General features: G+C 38.4%; 1 protein-coding gene across 3 annotated transcripts in view; it reads left to right on the top strand.

Annotated features, from left to right (window-relative positions):
- Positions 1 to 12,083: 12,083 nt before the first annotated feature.
- The window catches only part of nos1.L (nitric oxide synthase 1 L homeolog), a 73,881-nt gene continuing 68,946 nt past the window's right edge, over positions 12,084 to 17,018 (top strand). For 2 of the 3 annotated variants that reach the window (XM_041587193.1, XM_018255130.2), the window contains exon 1: positions 16,078 to 16,337. The gene's annotated coding sequence lies outside the window, so the exon portion shown is untranslated. Of the gene's footprint in view, positions 12,166 to 16,077; positions 16,338 to 17,018 lie in introns of those variants that run through there. The other variant, XM_041587237.1, reaches the window with a different exon arrangement.

Here is a 17,018-nt window from a genome sequence, read left to right as displayed (position 1 = left end):
AATGATCTATGAAGGAGCAGCGACACAAAATGTTTCTATGGTCATCAATACAAATGTGCCATAAAATATTTGTGAACTATGCTGACACCACCTCAATAAGGTCTGTATATTGATATGCTAAACTACTCGAATGGAAATAAAATATATGCCACTAGCTCTCCACTTAAAATCTGCCACCTATCTGAACACCGTAAGGTTTTTAAAAACACATCAATTGTCAGGTCACGTTTCACACTTTTATTGAAAAAAAAAAAGCCATTTACAAATCATTTCAAGTAATGGAGAAGTATTAACATGAATAGAATTGTATGCATTCCCTTCTTCCTTGGCATCAATTCCCTTCCAAATCTGGAAATGATGTTAAACAGTGATGAATATAAGCACAATTACTTGGTGGTTACCATGGGAATGTGGAGTCTTTCCCAAACCTAATTGGCAATGTCACAAGTTGGTACTGATAGCGTATGATACAGATATTCATCAGATTGATAGGTAAGCTTTTGTCAAATTAAACGGAACTAGTTCCACCCACTCATACCCTGCATTCAATACAGACATCTAATGCTCAGGTAGAAGTCACAAAGCAATTGCTTTGTACCGTTCTGTTCTACGGGAAAATTGGCAACAAAAGATCATAATTCATTATGTATTGTCTGTGAGTAATCTGAAATATCTAGACACATGCTTTAGTTGCTCTGCCAGTACATTACATAGTACATTAAAACTGGAGTAGAATTTCACAGCTTGGTAACAATGTGTTTTAAAAGTAAACCTTTTTTTTTCAGAAGCATAAGGAAAGATCTTGAATATGTTATGTAATTTTAAAAAGTATGTTTTTTTAATAATTGTACTTTTACATAATCAGCGGGTGTAATTGGCAAATGCTGCCTTTCCTATAAAAAACCTAAACTGTGAAGCCTGCAACAACACTTATCCAGGAGGAGGCTTATTTATTAAATTCAAGTTATTAAATCTTAGAGTTTTTTCAAAGTCAAGTAAACTTACTACCTTGCCAAACTCGAATGTTATTCCATTCAGCAAATTCGAATTCTACTCATCATATTCAAAGATCTACCAATTAAAAAAAAAGAATTGTTTACTTTTTGCCTAGGAAAACTCCCATTGATTTCAACATGAATTTGCCAGATTTTAGATGCCGAATCTTTAGATTTGGTTTGTCAAGGGTTTTTTTTTTGTGCTTGATAAACCTCTAAAATTCTAATTTGAAGTTGTGAGTTTTAGAGCAAAATGATTGCAGTAAAAATTCAAATTCAGATGTTGATAAAGCAGATTGTAAGTTTTGATGCTGAAATGGGAGCTGCTGATGTGGAAGTTGAGGGCATCCGTTAGAAACAAACTTATTTACAAATGCTAGATGCACAAATGGGTGCACAATTGCACTCTTTAAAAACAACATTTACTTGCCAGGGCAAGGGAACCCTCAAAGCTGGACCAAGAACTTTGATCAAGGGTGGAAAAAGTGGAGTGGAAGAAGAAATCACATATTGACATTTTAATGGGGAAACCAGTATACATAGCACTTATAACCAGTGAATTTGTATGATTGTAATATTTAGGTATATAGTGAAATATGTTTAATTTGATACCATTTAGACTTATAGTTACCACCTTTCTCTATCCCCAAAATGAAATTGTTTTATGTTTGATTTTACTGGTATGCATTTTGATACTGCAGGTAATTTGAAATATTAGATTTAAGTTGAGTAAATGGGTCTACAGTTAGATGTGCTATTTATGAACCAAGGGACAGGCTGAGAAAAGTTCTAATTTAACAGACATTATTGTGAAAATAGTTTTTATGCTCATGAACATAAATTATGTTTTGGGTGGCAAGAGCCATTGTTAAGATGAAATCCTCACCCCACTCAATTATGATACTTTCTGTGCCTATGTGTTTAAATCTAGATATATGGTGCAAATCTTGCCATTGGAGCAAATCCCCTTCCATTCTATTTTTATGAATTTGACTGTCATTTCTCTTGACCTGTATACAAGCATTATTAAGCAAAGGAACACATTTGCAATAAGCTTTAAACACACCAGAGCTTTATTTTTTGTACCATGTCATCGTGTCCTCTACATTCGTTTCCCAAGGACTCCCAGGTCTATTTTTTATAAGTCAAGAAGTAAAAGTACAAATGATCATGATATCAAATGTTTTTCATGAACTCTGGATGAAATGATCCGTCCTAAAAATTAGATTAGTTTCAGGATTTTGCTGATCACAAAATGCAACTGGAACAGCCAAATGTTTTTCTGCAGTTTTGATTGTGATCAGTTTGCAGTGAGAAGAGTTCCAGTGGGCTAGAGTTATTCCCAATGGAACATGTGCCATTGGAAATGCGTATAATTCATAGAAATAAAAGAATTACTGATGGTAAATTCCCAGTTCCTTCAAACCTATTTTATTTCCTTGCTACAAATTGGGTCACGTTGTAAAAACAAAAAAAAACAGTTTCTGTCCTTTGTTTTTCCACTGGGGAAAATCTGTCAGGAAATGCTGGGACTGTGATTGCACTGGGACCTGATGGAGTTTGATGTGATAATACATGAGATCTTAAACCACAGAAGAAATCAGTATGGCTGTATAGAGAGAGTTTAAAGGGGAACTATCCCGAAAATTACATTTTAAAGTATAAGCTTCATCATACTGAAATAAGAAACTTTGTAAATATAATCAATAGAAATTCTGTATTGTTTCTAAAATAATAACAATTATCTTCGCTATCCTTCCCTCAGTACCTGTATCTCTTCATTCTGTCTTCATGCAGGCTTTGGGAGCCAGATTTTTATTAATGATTAGATCCAATATCTCTTATACGGGAGTTAATTAACTGCCTTTGGCACAAATCCTGCATGTAGAGGGGGAGAGAGAGGATTTTTGGTGATTTTAAAAGAGTGAGCTCTAATACATCTTCTAGGCAAAAGGAGCCCCCCCATAACATATATTGTATTTCACTGTCATTCAAAATCCGACTCCCAACTCCTGCATGTAGAGAGAACGAAGAGAAACAGATGCTGAGAAGGGGGTAGTGAAAAGTAACTTGAATACTTCAGAAATGCTTACGAATTTTTAATTGATTATATTTCGAAAACTTCTTATTTCAGTATGATGAAGCTTATATTAAATTTTCATTTTGGCTGTGTTTAGAGGCATGGGCTTCTTAGCTGCAACTCAGAAATCTAAAACATCCTCTGCATGATGTACTAGAAATCTATTCTGGTCTTGGGTTAATTGTTTGTGCTAAGGTGGCAAGTACTGTGAATGCTTGTAAAATGATTATTGTTATTATTATCAAAAACTTAGATCTAACAAACCCCTTAGATCGATCTTCAGTTTACCTGGAGTTAATCCAGAGACTGGCACAAGGTCTACTTTTATTTTAAATAGAGAAATGGGGGTATAGGTAGGAATACTTTAAAATACATCTTCAGGACATAGAAACCAATATTTTAAAGGATTCGACGATTGCTATTGGATACTTGTTAACTATACACCTATTAATTCCCCATTGTTGACCTGTACATACACTGTCATGAACATCTTTTTGCTTTTTCTTTTTTTTGGATTTTTTGCAAATCAACTGGATTTGCTGTATTTTTATTTTTCCTTTTTTTCGCTAGTCATCCAACTGACTTTCTCAATTCAGAATGTCCTGCACAAAAATATTTGTGGTGATATAACCTGCAATCTTACTCCAATCAGCATAATCTGTTTAGCAAAACCAGCACGGGGTCAGAGACCTCATGGAGGCAAGGGGTTGATGGTATTAGCATGATTGGAGCTGTGAGATATTATTAAACCTTCAAGGTAGATGTGCTAAAACAACATACCTGTACTAAGCTGTTCCATGTATGCAGCATTTGGCTAACCAGATTTCCCTTGGTATGCCTTTTCTTAGTCTGAGGGCTAGTTATGTTTCCTGGGTGTAGGACTGACCACCAAAAAATTTTTTTTTCCATGTAGGGCCACTTTTAGATTTACATAACTGGTATCACATTTACATTCTAAAAGCTGGTAGAGGCATGTCATATTAAGTATAATTATATTATATATTTCTTCTGTAAGACTTCGATAATACTGTATCACTTACAACATCTACATTTTAACTCATTATGGTATTGATATTTTCCTTGGATTCACTATACATGATGAGTATATCATTCTGGTTTGAATAAGTACACTTAGGGGTATATTTATCAAGGGTCGAATATCGATTTGAAAAAACTTCCAAATTCGAATTAAAAAAAAAAAAAAAAATGAAGATGACATTTTTTTGCCTCGAATAGGTCCGTTTTTGATCGAATCGGTCCGTATTCAGCCGAATTCAAATCAACGTAACAGCACATTTGATCAAATTTGAATCTAAGTTTCCCCCCAAAAAAACTTAAATTTTTCAAAGTCCACAAATTAACTCTAAATAGGTTCTAAGAGTCCCCCATAGGCTAAAACAGCAATTCGACAGGATTTAGATGGCGAATGGTCGAAGTTGAATTTTTAAAGAGACAGTACATGATAAATTTTGATATTCGAATGTTTGAATTTTTTTCAAATTCGGATCGAATTTGGACTATTCCCTAGTTGAAGTGCACAAAAAATAGCTTGACATTCTAATTTTTTTCATTTGAAAATCCACCTCGACCATTGAGAAATCTGCCCCTTAGTGATTTATACGGCACAGTGGAAATGGGGAACAGTATAGGTGGCTAAGAGCTAACATGCAACTCAGGTAAAATAAGTCCAGGATTGCAAAGCAAACCTTAGCAAAATGGTCTCTTACCACAAGAAAAAAAATAATGATGAAGATCATTAAAAAATAGAATCCAACTAAGAATAAAGAGAACCTATTAAGGCCAACACCTACATAAGTGTTTGTGCCTATGGAGCTGGAAATGGGGCTCTGAGTGCTGTTATTCATAGCAATAAATCCACCTTTGATGATGTAGCTACTTGAGGGAGTCTTTAGAAAGGACATGACAGCGGGGACAGAATTAGAGCTCTTGAACACATAGCACTAACCCAATCAACAGGAAGCCCTGTCGTGGAGCAATCAGAGAGAAGGCCTGTGAGAGGAGCTTTTTACTGAACATGGAGCTGACAGCATGGCTACAGGTGTTTTAGTATGTAATCATCATACAAAAGTATTTCGCCAGTCTTATCCTTTTAACCTTTTTTCCCAACACTTGTATGTAAGAGATCCAGTATATATTTAACGATAATGCAATAATATTACTTGGTCAGTGGCTATGTTCTATTTCAGCCAACCTTCCATTTACTGTTCAGTCTTATAATTATTTTACGTATTAATGCTATGAATGGTAGGATTACTCTCTTTCAGATGGGAATATTTCTATTGCTTTCAATGTTGTTATTACTATGTACTGTACATATAAAGCAGAAACACAGAGGTAATGGGCATGCTAGTGGAAGTCTAACTTTAATATCTTATAAGAACAGTTGGGGGTTTAAAAACATTGGGCAAATTTGCACCTGGGCAGTAACCCATGGCAACCAATGGAATGATTGGTTTCAGTGTTCAACCCAGTAAGGTAACTAGGTGGAGGCGGGCCCGGGTGCGGGCTGTGCCGGGTGCCAATTTTCTATGCTCTTTCTATGCGCCTGCAGCCAACTGCAACCAGGTACATGGGGCGCGATATGCGGGGCCCTGGTCCATTCACACCCCCTGCTCCCCTGGTAGTTACGCCAATGGTTCAACCTACAGCTGGCTTAAAATAGCTAATCACTGATTGGTTGCGATGGGTTACTGCCCAGGTGCAAATTTGCCCAGTGTTTATAAATGAGGCCCAGTTCTGATAATATGACCATGCTTTAGGGCATGTGAAGGAAGCCCCAGACAGTGTAGTGTATGATTTAACTGCTTGCCATGAATTATGTCCTTGCATCTCCTCTGAATGTAATATAAATTGAAAAGAATGCATTGCCATTCTAAGCAATACCTCATCATGCTATAGGTAATCATTAAAAGGCATTAATCTTTGATAGATTTGATGGACGTGAAAATTATAAAAGTATATGTCATGGTCACCCCAGTCACCAGATTTAAATTTACTAAAATAACATTTAAAAGGAGTTATTTATGTTAATGGTAGGTTCCTGTGCTGTTACTAAAGAAGGGGTCCTGCATTTTCTTATAATCCCTCCAGCACAGCAGTATTCCAATACTGTTTGTACTACAAAGTGCTACAAGCCCTTCATTTAATTAGTGTCCAGTTCCTTTTAAAGGCACAGTTCAGTGTAAAAATAAAATAAATAAATAGGCTGTGCAAAATAAAAAATGTTTCTTATATAGCTAGTTAGCTAAAAATGTAATGTATAAAGGCTGGAGTGACTTGATGTCTAACATAATAGCCAGAACACTACTTCCTGCTTTTCAGCTCTCTAACTCTGAGTTAGTCAGCGACTTTAAGGGGGGCCACATGGGACATAACTGTTCAGCGAGTTTGCAATTGATCCTCACCATTCAGCTCAGATTCAAAAGAATACAATTATGACCCATGTGGCTCCCCCTCAAGTCACTGATTGGTTACTGCCTAGTAACCAATCAGTGGAAACCAAGAGAGCTGCAAAGCAGGAAGTAGTGTTCTGGCTATTATGTTACACATCCAGTCACTCCAGCCTTTATACATTACATTTTTGCCTAACTAACTATATTAGAAACATTTTTTATTGTGCATAGTCTATTTACCCAGTTTTTATTTTTACACTGAACAATTCCTTTAAGGAGGGGATGCAAGAGATTAAGTCACATAAAAGTGTCTTAGAGATGGAGCCCAGTTGCACTCAGGGCTTATTTATTATACAAACTATTAAAATTAATACAATAGAACTTATCTAAAATGTATCAGCACACGCCATCTTATAATATCACAAAGATATGCAATAATAATGTTAAAAAGTATAATGGCAAATGAGGCTCAAAGTACCTTAGTCAACTATTACTGTATGAAGGAGTGAACCTCTAAATAAACCCACCTCCAAGGTTTTTTTTTTTTCAAACAGCCACACATTTTTTATATACCACCCCTAAAAACGTATATATGCATATAATCTCAATAGCCCCCTAATTACTTTATTTTCAAAAGTTGGTAGAAACTGGATGTTCTCAATTACCAGCTATGATTTCCAGACTTGGAAATGTACTGCTTGGGTAGATAGAAAAGGGGGGAATGTAGTGTATGATCTGAAACACGGCAAAAAAAGGAAATTGCAGTGGGAAAAAGTGATGAGGTTGAAGCATTATGGGTAAACTTTTTAAAGACTATAAGGCAACCGGCAGGGTAATTGTAGGAGAATGCTTTATAACCCCTCCTGTAAATGAAGAGGAAGAGCTTCAGATTCTGTTGCAAATACAAAAGGCTACAGGATTGGGGCAAAACCTAATAATGGGGGATTTTAATTGCTAGGACATTAACTGGAGCAACCGCATGGAAGCATGTTTTTAAATGTGCCTATGATTCATCTGGAGCAACATTTAGAGGATATAGATGTAAGATACAAAAGGGGCCCTAGGAGTCAGGTACAGGTTCTTGCTGTGCATAGTGCCTCTTGCAAACCAAAGTAGGCACAACCAGCCAATTGGCACATAGCACTTGTAAAAAGAAATGGAAGTAGGCACAAAAAACTATTGCTTTCAGCTGACAGGTGCTTTTAAACAAAGCAATATAAAGCATAAGCATAAATGCTATCCAAAAAAAACACTGCCAATCATTAATTTGAATTCGTTTAGACACTGTCAAAATGGAAAGGTTGAAAAGTTACAAGAGAGTTTCTGAAAGCATGTATTTGATAAAGTTCATGTTGTGTATAATATATAGATGACAAAAACAACTACACAGAATTACGTTACAACATTTCAGCATGAGTCCTTGGAAGGGCTGCTAAAGGTTATGTTCAGAATTTGCAGAAATATGGCCTGTGATTTGACATACTATACTAGTTATAGTTGAGGTGCAGTTTGTGGCTTCCAAATTAGCTGAATGCATGAGAAGCAATAACAGCAATAGTCATTTGTGGGATTTGATGTATTACCGACTTGTATGGGATTTCATTCATGTCAATAAGACCAAACTCTGATCTTCATTGCTTATGTAAGGTTTATAGCTTATCTAGGGCCTAGCAACTTTGATTTGGTTAACAGAATCAATTGTGGCCTAATAATGTAATTTAACTCAGCACAGCCAACTGAACTCTATCTGAACTATGTACAAAAGTATTGGAAATAAGGTGACAGCCACAGAGGGTTGATTCTTGGCCTGTAGATAAGCACAGGTTTGGAATCAGCAAGTCTACACCTACACTAGCTCCTGTGTCTGCACCAAAAGGCACTTTGTTGGCCTTGGTGCAGACACACAAAGTGGATTTTTAGCAATGCGTTGGGTATGCATTTATGCACTGAAATATGCTCCATTTGTCTGGCACCCAGGCTGGCGTAGTGCCTTTCAGTGCAGCTAAAGGAGACAGCATAAGCCAGTAGATCGGCTGATTCTCAGTCTATGGATAAAAACAAGAATCACAAAGAACAATCAACCCAAACAGGACCATAGAACAACACCCTCCTGATTACAGTGTTTACACTGACCCAAATAGAAATGGGTAATTGTGTATAAACCCATCATTGAGTCATTATATCATTGAGCTTGATTGGGTTAAATAAACCTTAACTTTTATCACATGCCATTAAAATGTTTTAAGAAGAAAACAAGAAACTTTAGGCAAATAGTTATATGAATTAACACAGTAATCAACACACATACTGCGTGGCAGTGGCACTTGGCACTAATATTAAAAGTTAGGTGATGTTGCATCAATCACAGTGACATTGAACTGATGAGAAATAACAGATAGGAAGATGTATCGACAAACTATTCAAAATTAAAGTTGTAGCAAGAGAACTGGCTTATGACAATATAAGACAGCAGACACATTCAGTATTAGCATAAAGGTGACTACCAACCAAGTATTTCTTTAATAATTAATATTATAAGTATAACCAATCATGTCAAGATGATGCTAGTTATTTCCTTGTGTATAAAAATATATGCTTCTCTCTGAAGCCCTGGAGCAAGACTTTACACTTATAGTAGGCCAGAACTGACATTGTGTTGTGAGCCAGTCAGATTAAAAAACAGCTTAGGAGGTTAGGAAGATCCGACTTTGACTTTACAGAGTTTGATTAATCTTCCTCGCGAGCCAGACATGTGCATGATATCTAAAGGCAACTTCATATCACTCATTAGGATATTGTATGACTTGACCATGCATGCAGAAGCCAAACCACATTTTTTAGTTATTGGACTACACAAAGCCGGAGTTAGAAGCTCCCATGTACATTGATAGAAGACACTGTCTGAGATCACAGTACAGTCACAGTACAGTCCGCTGAAACTGCCTGATGGATACACCTGAAATCAAAGATAATTACATTTATTGCTGGCTTATGTGCAGTATGTGTCAGGATACAATAGCAGAGTTTAACAATAATGTCAGTAGATATATTAAAACATTGTTGCCACTTTCCTGCTATAGTGAATATCCAGCATTCACAAGCATTTACCCCATAAGGTCTTAGGCAGGCTGCTTAAAGGGATTGTTCACCTTTAAATTAACTTTTATTTAACTTTTTATTCAGCAGCTCTCCAGTTTGCAGTTTCAGGTCCAAATTACCCCAGCAACCAATCTATATCAATAACTACCTACTGTAGGTATTGTACATATAGCAGACTACTTGTTACACTATGGGGCAGATGTATGAAGGGTCGAATATCGAGGGTTAATTAACCCTCGATATTCGACTAGGAACTAAAATTGTTCGACTTCGAATATCGAAGTCGAACGATTTAGCGCAAATCCTGCGATCGAACGATCGAAGGATTATTCCTTCGATCGAACGATTAAATCCTTCGAATCGAACGATTCGAAGGATTTTAATCCAATGATCGAAGGAATATCCTTCGATCAAAAAATCTCAGGCAAGCCTATGGGGACCTTCCCCATAGGCTAACATTGACTTCGGTAGCTTTTAGCTGCCGAAGTAGGGGGTCGAAGTTTTTCTTAAAGAGACAGTACTTCGACTATCGAATGGTCGAATAGTCTAACTATTTCTAGTTCGAATCGTTCGATTCGTAGTCGAAGTCGTAGTCGAAGGTCGAAGTAGCCCATTCGATGGTCGAAGTAGCCCAAAAAACACTTCGAAATTCGAAGTTTTTTTAATTCGAATCCTTCACTCGAGCTTCATGAATCGGCCCCTAAAACTGTAATAGAATGAATAAGTATAGTGCTGCAGCCTGTTAGTATCGTCTGTCTAGCAGTACCGGGATAACTCTGGTAACATAGTAATATTAATGGAGGTGTAGACTAGATACAGTATATAGGAATTTTGACAAGCATTTGTTGTCCAGAAGGAGACAGCTATTTATTAGATGTGACTAAAACCCAAGTCACCCACCAACTGATGCTGAATGCACTGGCAGCCCTCTAGTGCAGGATGAACTGCTGCAGAGAAGTAAACGCATCAGAGAGTGGTTTGATTGGGAGCTCTTTATAAAATAAACACAGGATTGCCAATTCATTAGTAATACATTCAGGACAATTACATGTAATTCCATATGTAATTGGTTTATGTTTGCATATTAATTAGTGAGTAGTGTCTAAGAAGATGGGTCTGGAAACCAAGCCTAGCCTGTTCATGTGTAGTGTGCGTTTGTATGCAGTGAGTGCAAGACACACATACACACACAAACACACACTCATACACACAGGCTTAGAAGAGCATTTACTGGAGTGTGTTATGTTCTTAGTAGCCAAGTACTCAGCAGTCAGCACATCCACCAGAGGCTTTCTAGCCAGCAGCACAGGTAAGTTTGCCACCCCCTTGGCTCAGTGTGATCATAGTGTACAGGGGGTGGTTATTAAATGGCAGAAAAGAATCAGTGGCAAAGTCTTGTAGTCCTGCACAGGGAGGTGTTTTTTGAGGAGACATGAGGACTACTAAGCTGCAGAAAGTGGAAAATGAAAACCCAAAATTGCCCCTGAATTGGTTTCCTGGCAGCAAGGTCCATTGACAACTGTAAGTTTTGTCAGACTGATTCTAAGAGGGTCTTTCTGGCACCCAAGTGGTTAAAGTCAGTTCTTTGTGTCCACTGTGCCAGCACTTGTTAGGTGCCATGGTCTGTGTGATGAGACCTTACCTGTCATTTGGTAAACTAAAAGATGTCTAAACTGCAGCACCATGACTGCCAATGTTATAGGGCAACCCCCACCTAGAGCCGCAGATTGTACTTCCCTGTGGACATTACAGTGATGTCTGTAGGGAGTTATAGCAGTTGACAGCACAGACTACCTTATTCGTCAGTCCCCACTGAGTCTGGTTGTGTTGCATTGACAGCGCGACAGCTAAAAATACATTTGCACCCAGGAGTGAGTCACACACAGCGCTCCCCGCACCCTAACAATTTCATCTGTGCGCTTTAGCGCAATCCCTCTGTGATCCTGTGCGCTCTGGACTAACCACCTGCCCCCCAGGCTCCCCGCAGAGTAAATGTCTAACTGTCAACTCTTTACATGCCACTAAAAGATTGTGAGTGCCTTTACTGTGATTGTGAGCAGCTCTCTCCAGTCTTTACTGTGATTGTGAGCAGCTCTCTCCAGTCTTTATTGTGATTGTGAGCAGCTCTCCCCAGCCAGTGATCGCTACTATCAACGCTATGTAAGTGCATTTGCAGTTTAGACCCCTAATTACACATAGATATTCGTGCTTGTGGAGATGCTAACAAATTAAGTTATGTAACAGATGCCTGATTTTTTTGTCTGCTGGTTTTCTGTTAATGAGGTTTTCTGTTTGGTTTCGTTCCACACCCAGAAACCCCTGGTTGGATGTCAAAGTTAATTCGTTTCAATGATGATAGGATAAAGGAGGTACATTTAGCAATAAAACCCATCACCAGGCTGCCAGAGCCTTGGCCTTTGTCACTGCATACTTAGAGTGCTGTTCTTGCATGTTAAGTTTCATGGCAGTGTGGTGAGAGCGCTGGAGAGTAAACGCCAGGGAGGCAGAGGGGAAAGGGGAGGGAGAGAATTGGAATTCATTTTCCCAGAGTCTGTACTAAGGAGAAGACTATCTAGAGGTAAGTCTCGGTTGTATGATGATCTGCCAATGCATAAGGACATTTCTCCGTGATATAAACGTTGAAGGCCATTAATTGAGGGGCATAGCTCGTAAATTTCAGGTAAGCTTCACTTTTTCCTGATGCTGAGTTAGGAAAGGTCATTCTGATTAAAGACTCGGCATTGTCTGCCTATTTCTATATCAAGAGCTCCCTAAACTAGTTAGAGACCTGTTTAAGACACATCTTAACCAGACACTTTCTAGACGTCTCTACAGGGGGTAGATCTAGAGTAACTGGTCCCTCTGGGCCCCTCACTACATTATCTGTTTATGACTTGTCAATCTCTCCACACATTTTAGGATCGTAGAATAAGGGCTTACTGCTAGAGGGACACCTTTATTTATACCTCTATAATCCTTTAATGAGTTCAACTTTTGTAACAATACGATTTCAAATTTCCTGCACCAATAGCAATGAAGCATTTGCTTACTAAAGCATTTTACTGAGGGCCAACAGTGACCAGTGAGTTTTAAAGACAGATTATAAATTGTGTTCATTGTCCCCAAGGCATTTCGGGTACTTAGTACTGATCTTCACAACTGTAAACGTTATGTCTGTGTACCAGTCACTGGTAGTTGTAGCAGAGGGAAACAATATCACTTGACAATACTGGTATATTAGGGCTCATCAATGTCAGTGCTTCTTTGGAGATCATTTGAAAAGTACAAATAAGCCAATGTGACTATTCAAAGGCGAATATTCACTTTACTTTAATAAATTAATAGATGTCTCTGTTGAATCAATCACTTGCTGAGATAGTGAATGGGGGATAAGTGTTTGTGTACATACATACAACAAAGTCACGTACAGTGTGCATTTGTCTAGTTTAATTAGGCAGACAGTTTATAAATTTAAAGTGATGTCAGTAGTGAAGATGATGGTTCTAGGCTCAAGAGCTGCCCATTAAGTACCATAGAGAGCAGTAATAGCAGTTGATCAGTAAGGGGCTATTTGTTATGTAATCCCAAAAAAATGTATTCATGTTACCAGTTCCTACAGTAATGTAAGCATCTAAACCTGGTGGCAAATTCACTCCTCACCTACCAGATATCATTTGTGATGGAACTGTACACTGTAAGTCTACACCAGTCTGTAAAAGTGATAATAGATCCCAACAGATCCCACTGTAGAAAGATTTAACTTGCTTATCTTCCATTCCAGTTCTTCTGGCAGAGGTTTCCGTGTCATTGGTATCACCATTATCACCGGTTCAATCTGCCAACTTTGAGCCGAGGAGACTTTTACGAAAGAGTTTATTTTAGAAATAATAACTATTCTCCTGTTTCTAATGGGAAAGGGGTGTGGAAGTCACGTGATTTCCCAAAAAAAAAAAACCCCATCTCGGTAAGCAAAGGTAATATAATCACTGTCTAGCTTGGTTTCAGTCACTTCCTACTGAAATAGCTATTTTTGTTATTTTTATTATATTATAGATTGCAAGGAATTACCCAAATTCCCTTAGTCAAGGAACAATGCAGACTACATGTATTCGTATCTACATATGCTTAATCATTTTATGTAAATGTTTTACAACTGAAAGCAGAGTATAGTAGTTGGCATATGCCATTCGTCTCCAATCTTGTGCCTTACCCTCATCATTGAATTTTCTGTAGTACTTGAACTGGTTTCAGTTGGCCAAAGGGAAAATTGCACAGCTTTCTATTTACTTGTAAGGGATTACTGAGGCGAATTATCTCTTATTTCACTCTTGGATAAAAAAATAAAAAAAACACTAAAAACACTATACAAGTGTATATAGAGCTAGCAAGTTCTCTTTGGGTGAACTCTGATGTACCCTGCTGTCACTCTGATAAATATGCTCCTTGATATAATGCTGGTGATTGTTTCTGTGCATTAATTCATATAGTGTAGCCCTCACCAGCCCCATTGAGTGAATGTGGGTCTGTGTAGAGAGTGGTGTAGAAATAAACTCTGGCAAGCTTTCTCTGTACTGGCACGATATTAAGCAGATGATATGTTAATGCTTTTCTAAGGCCGAGGGAAAAAAATCTGACAAGCCGTATGTTTGATGGAGAAAATAAGGCTGAAACGATTGCAAACTCATAACCACTACTAGCCCTCCATTCACATAGACATAGTTGGGGTGTTGAATACTGTAACATATGATAGGGCTATTATCTCTGTCTGTAAATCCCTAGTATATGTTTGTTAATGCATTTTTCATTAGCCATTAAACATCTTGTGGAACAGATGAATCAGTAGGCTACATGGCAGAGGTAAAGGGTTAGGTATCTTGAATAGAAGGATGTTATATTTGGGGTCCTGCAGAGCTGAAGTCAATGACGCCTGATAAGGGGTATCTAGTGTGGATCTTTACTCCAGTAGGGGTAAGAATGATTACAAAAGCTGGGCTGGACATATTGCAACATACTATATTTAGAGCTCCTAATAATAACGGTGCTGGTTCATTTGTAGTGTTAGATATCCCCCATCACTATATTCCACTGGATCAATACCATCTGTGGCAGTGTCATCTCTTATCCCCGGAGTGGGTTTTTTTCCCCTTCTCCTTTTCTGGTCACTGGTTTCTACTAAATGTGAATGATTTCATCTTTGGAACCTTCCAATGAAAAAAAATCAGCCATTAATATCTTCTGAAAGAAATGGCAGCTGTCTGCTCAGTATCAGGGTAGGTTGTTCCAAATTGCTGATGGGATCATTGATTTTATGCACCGTCTGTTTAAAATACATACTATTGAAACAGTATTATACTGTAGGAAAGATTCCAAACCCCTCATTTACTACCATATGTATAAAAGTGTGGCCGGATGTATTAGCCCGTCGCAACCACATTATCCTAAAAAAGACCAATGGAAGTTGATATCTGGTTGACTGATTCGAGTTACTGCACCGGTGCACTTAATGATCTTTAATTAAAGAGGGGTCACCGTGTCCTTAAAACTAACGAAAGGCAATAAACACTATAAGGCCATTATTCATCTAGAAATGATCTGTGTCATGTAGACAAGAATAACCATATGGCCTCGAATACCCCATTCAAATCTTGCTTCTTAAGGACATTCTGTAGACAGGTACAAGCAGTCGGCACACATTGCTGGAATACTAGTGAAAATAGAATGACAGATATTTGGCTAAACTCCAGAGGGAAGGATTCTGTAGCCATGCAAGAAACCTCGACGAGCAAATGAAGGCAATGAACTTCTAACTATATACTAGAGCAGTATTTCAGGGCTTCAAATCAGCAAAGGTTCTATTTTCCTTCATGAGCAGTGGGATAAGTTCTCTTAACATCTAAGCTTCAGAAACGGTATGTAAGATGCTCATCTTGACTGGAACAACTGCGACTTTCTATATCTACTACCAAAGTGGTACTCCAACAATCCGGTGTGGGGGTGCAAGTTACCCAAGCTAGAACCTCTATCATATGTCAGCATTCTCAGCTCCAAAACCTTCATCAGGTCCCAAGAGTCAGATTTTACACGTTCAATTATCATTAAGCAATTGCTTAAAATAGTGTGTATATATATATTATATTAAATATTGTAAAGTAATGCAATTTTGCTTGTTACCATGCAGGTGTATAGTCACATACAAAAGGGTGACACCGTTGCAAAGGTTGTAACTGTAAAAGCCCAGATCGTGAGTCCAAAAACTGAAGAGGGAGCAGTATGGGGGTCCTTGGGGTTTGGTGTGATTAGAGTTTTGCTTCTTTCTGAGAGCAGATACAGGGAGGTGTGGAGCTTTACAATGGCCAGAGCGAGAACACGTGCTTTATTAGTGTACACAAATAGGGTGAAAGCCCATCTGGCTGTGTAATCCCCTGGCAGAGTGTGAAAGCAGTAGTGCAATGTAGAGCAGTGCAGGGGAACACTAGGCTAAGCTTGCGCTAATATGCAGTCAGCAGCAGGACTAGGGGGCTGTGTATAGAAAGGACAAGTTAGAAGTGCCATTGGATTGCATGGGAAGCGCTAATAATACTGGCGAGTGCTGATTGCTGGAGAGGCAGCAGTGATCAGGCAGAGCGCTCTGTTATCCATAGACACACGCAGACTCCTCCGTGCGCTCTCCAAGGTGCTGAAGGGAAGCGCCTCTCGCTGTCTCTGCTCCCAGCCATGTCCTAAGAGCCGAGGGGAGGATGAAGCAAGTAGGTATGTAACCTCTGTCCGGGCTCATGGGCTCCATCTCTTCTTCTGTCCTTCCCCATTCCGCTGTTTCTCCCTCGCTCTCCTGTGGTGAGTGCCAGTGCCTATCTCATGCTGCCACCAATAAGAAACAATTCCACCAGAGTCTGAACTTTTTCGAAAAATGCGGTTTGCTTGCTGAGGCATTTACTTACCTGCTACTATCTGAATGAATGCTTGGAATTCCTGTACGTTTAACGTCGTGAAGGCAAACTGGAACCCTGTGTAGTGTCTAAGGACAATGCAGGCTTGTCAGGGAATCAGAAGCAACACAATCGTTATTGTCAGATCCATGATGTTACCAGTAGGCTGATCCCCTATTCACAATATAAGCTTTTTATACATGTCACCGATGTGCATGTATTCTGTAACTACACAGAATAAGCAGTATCTACTTTAAAAAATGAATCCGGTATGCAGAATATGACATTGTGATTGTAAGTTCAGTACCTGGGTTCTTAGCATAAGGGGTATTAAATACAAGGGACTGGTGACTGTAAAGTAATTGAAACCATCAGTGGCAGCTACATGCCTTTATACCAAAATACACTTCCCATGCTCTTTACATAACTTCAGACCACAGACCTGAGTTGCTTCCAAACTTCTAAACCTATTTAGGCACTTTTTGCATCAGTTTCACATTCTCTA

Source organism: Xenopus laevis, chromosome 1L, assembly GCF_017654675.1.
Source record: "Xenopus laevis strain J_2021 chromosome 1L, Xenopus_laevis_v10.1, whole genome shotgun sequence".
In the NCBI taxonomy this organism is placed as follows: Eukaryota; Metazoa; Chordata; class Amphibia; order Anura; family Pipidae; genus Xenopus; species Xenopus laevis.
The sequence above is the reverse complement of the archived record's forward strand: the minus strand, read 5'-3'. Positions and strand labels throughout refer to the sequence as shown.